This window comes from Palaemon carinicauda, chromosome 43 (genome assembly GCF_036898095.1).
Source record: "Palaemon carinicauda isolate YSFRI2023 chromosome 43, ASM3689809v2, whole genome shotgun sequence".
Classification (NCBI taxonomy): Eukaryota; Metazoa; Arthropoda; class Malacostraca; order Decapoda; family Palaemonidae; genus Palaemon; species Palaemon carinicauda.
In genome coordinates this window covers 28,446,912-28,451,911 of record NC_090767.1, presented here as the reverse complement: position 1 = coordinate 28,451,911, position 5,000 = coordinate 28,446,912, and positions in this window count along the sequence as shown.

The following is a 5,000-nucleotide window of genomic DNA, read 5'->3' as shown; positions in this document are numbered from 1 at the left end:
TCAAAGCTTATCTTGGACTGATGGAGATAATTACCAGACTCAGTTATTCCTTAACTTAGACCTTCTCTAGAGTCATCTTCTTCTTCTTTGTATAGACATTCTTTTCTACAACTCCTTTATTTTACTCATTTTTTTTTTTTATCAGACAATTTGGTCAATACAAAATTATATTCATCAGAAGTATATCATTTTCCTTGAACTTATATCATGCATTTAATAATATAGAATACTGAATAGATCTGAGCTGCTACTACATATTCTTATTAATTTAACTGATCCATTTTGTTTTACAATAAAATATCAGAGTGAAGATATACCACAACATAGCACTTAAACTTTGTAATGCACTCGTATGCTGATGCTATTTGCTTTTTACAGATCAGATGAACTGGTAGAACTGAACATTAACTGACTGACTTACTTACTGACTGACTGACTGACTGACTGGTGCACAGGGATATTGACCACTGTCATCTGTTGGACTCAAGAGAAGCTGATATGTCAGAGCAGCGTCAGTCAGACCCATTTAGTCAGCCTCTGGTGAGAGGAAAAGTAACACAGAACCGAGACGAACTTTGGAGAAGAGACAAAAAAGAAGAGGTGAGATTTTAAGGAATAACAAATTTTGGAGTTATTACTCTCAATGAATTGAAGGAAAAAAAAGAATGAAATCTGAGTTTCTTGTTCCTAATGAATTAAATGCAAAGAGTAAAATTACTCTCCTGTCGATAACTTTTGCAAAAGTTTTCTATGTTGTCACTTTATTGATACTATCATTATTTATGATAAATATATATTTCTTTGATAATTTACTATATCAGACCTATATTAGAACATTTTTAAGATTCCAGTACTGTCTTATATTTAATTTGATATTAATTTTTCCTCTTCCTTTTAGTGGGAAGTAAAACTTAATTTTATTAGCAGAAACAAACAAAGGTGAAAGAGATTGGATGTCTCTCTTCGGCAGCACAGACAGACAGAGACACACACAGACAGATAAGCAGCAAGGAACAGACAAATAATGTTGAACAATTATTCTACTCCTTTTGTTCTCCAAAAAATCTTCAAATAATTTCCTATCAAAGTCTTTTATCTGTTTTGTCCTAAATTACTTTGTTATTTCTGAATCACAAAAATAAGTAAAGATTAACTTAGGGGGACAATTTGAGGGTTATAGTATTTATGCTCGGATTTAAATGACATTTGATACACACATTAAGTACCTTACAGTAAAGCTTCTCCCCAAATTTTATTACTATAGCTTTTTAATTTTTTGAGTTAATGGAGTTTTTTTGAAAAAAAATTGTGTTTTTTTTTTTGCAATTTTCAAAGCAATACAACTCAAAAACTATAAGGAATATAAAATTCAAATCCCTTATTATATGCATTAAACGGAAAAAAGATATCTTAACACATTTTTTAAAGAAATCACACTTCATTTTTTTTTTAATTTTTGAAAAACACTCAAAATTTTGGAAAATTTTTCATAAAAAATATTATGGAAAAAAAAATAATAAAAATTCTATGTAGGCCATATTTTTTATACATGCATTAGAAGTATTTTGCATTTAACAAAACTGTTTTATCTTTATAAATAAGCGAGTTCTATAACTTTAAAGTTAAAAAAACAAGTTTTGAGATAATCGCAGTTAAAGATAAAATGTTGTAAATTTCATTTCTTTTAACCATTTTTTCCTCTAATGTGTTCTAATTAAAGTTTTATTGGTAATTTATGTTGTTTCCTATGATGTGTAACCTTAAAATGTAGAAATAGGATAAAAATAATAAGAATAAATCATAATGAGCCCCAACCTTATAGAAGGATTGCTGGTACCCAGTCCCCTCCCACCTACCTAGCTCGTGTTTAGTATACTCTTAGGTGATAATATGTATCTGAAGGGTATCATTTGGCACCAACAGACTCTTTGTAGCTGGGTTTGCAATCTAAAATGCCCCAGCTTCATAATCATTATGATTATATACCTAAACAATATGGGAAAACCAGACGAAACCAGACATACACCATTCCTCACTCGTGTTTCAAGGCTACTGGCGGCTGTAGGGAGAACGCCAACGTCGCCAAGAGCACAGTTCTAGCTCATGCTGCCGGCAGAAGGGAAAAAGCTTGTACTATCACCAAAAACAAACAGATGGAAAATATCTAAATTTTTTGCTGAGATATTGATATCTGAAGTAAAGAGGTAAAATTACACCACCTGTCAGCTGCAGTTGGGCATTTAAATCCACGAGTATTACGCAATTAAAGGTCCGTGCGCCTGGCACCGATGCGTAACCACGGCAACCGACTTGGGGAAAGCGTTTGAGAAGGGTATTTCATCATTATAAGACAATAAAAAAAAATTCCTATTTTTCATCATATAACCCTGAGATTGTCCCCTTAGGGTTTTCAATCATTCAACTTTTGTCTTTGGAAACTACCTGGAAAAATCACCTCTTCTGAATAGTTTCATTATATGGATTTTACTTACCTAATTTGTCTTCTGTCATTGGGCAAGATGCATTAAACCTATTTTTTTCTTTTTCACAAAAGATTAATTCTTTTTCTATTGCATGTTTTCAGTAGAATTATTTGTAGAGCTTCTTTTGGGAAATTCCACCATTTCTTCAAATGGCACCTAAATCAGCCCTCTGGTGAGAGGTCATGCTTATACGACAGCTTTTCATGGATTTTATTTTGGAGTCCGGGCAGTCTGCAGCTTGCTGAGAAATGGGTCCAGTGAAACGTCAGCCTTTCTTTTTTCCACACTTTTCATATTTCTAGTTTTTTTTAGTTTTTATTAGGTTTTTTATCCATCGTCTGTTCGACTTTGGTCTATGAGTTCAGTGAGCCGTCTGTTATATTTTTTTTTTTGTTGCTCCCCATTTCACCAACCGTAATGCCCATTTTCACTCTCAACCATAATGCCCATTTCCACTTTTAACCGTAACGCCCATTCCCGCTTTCAATCATAATGCCTATTCCCACTTTCAAGCATAAATTCCTTCCCACTTTCAACTGTAACACCATTCCTGCCTTCAAACATAACACCCATTCCTGCCTTCAACTGTAATGTCCATTCCCACCTTCAACCGTAATGCCCATCCCACTTTCAACCGTAACGCCCATTCTCACATTCAACCGTAACACCCATTTCTACTTTTAACTGTAACGCCCACTCCCACATTCAACCGTAACGCCCATTCCTGCCTTCAACTGTAACGCCCATTCTCCCAGTCTACTGTAACGCCCATTCTCACATTCAGCTGTAACGCCCATTCCCACATTCAACCGTAATGCTCATTCCCACCTTCAATCATAACGCCCATTCCCACATTCAACCATAATAACTATTCCCACTTTCAACCGTAACGCCCATTCCTGTTTTCAACTGTAACGCCCATTCCTGCCGTCTACTGTGACGCCTATTCCCACATTCATCTGTAACACCTATTCCCACTTTCAACCGTTACGCCCATTCCCAATCTCAACTGTAACGCCCATTTTCTTTTCATCCGTATCGTCCATTCAAGCCTTCAACCGTAACGCCTATTTCCATTTCAACCGTATCACCCACCTCCAACCGTAATGCTCATTCCCTACTTCAACCGTAACGCCCATTCCCCATTCCCACCTGAGCTGTGACCCAAATCAACAGCGGCACCCATTTTAATCCTAAAACCCATCCCACCTGCGTAACCGCAGCACCTCTCCAACCTGTGATCCGTCCAGCAGCCGTCGGGACGTCCTATCTAATCATGTCATCCATCCCACCTGTCAACGCAACAAAACCAACCCTTTACCACCTTTCCTGACCACACCGATCTCCCACCTGTGTCAACCAATCCATCCCAAATCCTTGCTTGCCTGAACCATTCCGGCCACCCTTTGGCTATCTTGTCTTGCTTCTCACAACGCCCATGACGGCTCACTCCGTTCTTATACAACCAAGTCTGTCTCATCCGTCTTAAAGACTTTATAAAAAGCTTTTGGGATTCGCGTAAATAGTCTGGCAGTCGTCATGAGTTTAACTCTTTAATATCACGTCGATATCATCGTCATAAACATCATCATCATCAATTAACTCTTGAATATCTTGTCATCAACATCATCCATTAACTCTTTAATAACTCCCCCTCATCATCATCATCATCATCATCAATTAACTCTTTAAATATCTCGTCATCATCATCATCATCATCATCTATTATCTCTTTTGATACCTCGTCATCATCATCATCATCATCATCATCAATTAATTCTTTGTATATGTCGTCATCATCATTTTCATCATCATCATCATCATCAATTAACTCTTTAATATCTCGTCATCATCATCATTATCATCATAATCCTCATCATCATCATCATACGTAATCTTGAGGATGATCCTTGTTATCATAATCTTAAGTACTATAATTTTCATGACATTTTCAATTTCTTTATTATCATTAATTCGCTTGATAAGAAGTATGATTTTTGTAATTTTTTGTGTTTATTTGAATTCTCTCTCTCTCTCTCTCTCTCTCTCTCTCTCTCTCTCTCTCTCTCTCTCTCTCTCTCTCTCTTTGCTTGTGAATATACTTGTATTAACCAAAGTTTTAACAACATAAAATATCATATAGACAAATTGTCATGTTATTGATGAACAAGACGACAACGAAGTGATTTTTTTAAATAACTAATATTGATTGATTTGAAAAATAACGATAAAACCTAGGGGATTTTTAAATAGCAAATAAAATAAAGGGATTTTTCAAAAAAAATAAATTTAAATGATTTAAAAAAAATAGTTAAAATTAAGCGATTTTTCAATGACAATTTAAATTAAGTGATTCTTGAAAATAATTGAAATCCAATTATTTTTTAAAGTAATTAAAATTAACTAATTTTTAAAAATGGCCATTTAAATCAAGTAATTTTTAGAAATAACTAAAATAAAATTATTTATAAAAATAACAATTAAAATTCCTTTTGCAAAAATGAAAAAAAAAACACT